This window comes from Penaeus monodon, chromosome 23 (assembly GCF_015228065.2).
Source record: "Penaeus monodon isolate SGIC_2016 chromosome 23, NSTDA_Pmon_1, whole genome shotgun sequence".
Classification (NCBI taxonomy): Eukaryota; Metazoa; Arthropoda; class Malacostraca; order Decapoda; family Penaeidae; genus Penaeus; species Penaeus monodon.
Window position 1 is genome coordinate 17,428,929 of NC_051408.1, and position 392 is coordinate 17,429,320.

The window sequence follows — 392 nt, forward strand, 5'->3', positions numbered from 1 at the left end:
CCAAAGAATTTCCTTCTTGTCCAGAAAGATCACTCGCTTCTAAAACGAAAGAGAGAGACACTAAGAAAAGTATTTCGTATAAAGTATGAATGAAGGTTTGGAAGTGAACCAGACACCAGAAGTAAATTCCATGTTTTGTATGCCTCTACAATGTGAAATCTGCGTTTTTGCAATCGATTACTACAACATGACCGGTTTCTACAAGAGATGAAACTACAAACAAACGTGCTTATGGTCTTCACAACATGTAACTTTGTTAAAAGTACTTAGACGTAAATACACGCACCCACTGAAATCAACAACCACAAAACACACATGTACACATAACATACCCGCAACACAAGCAAACCAAGCCTAACACATACATACACACATGACAGAATCCACACCAT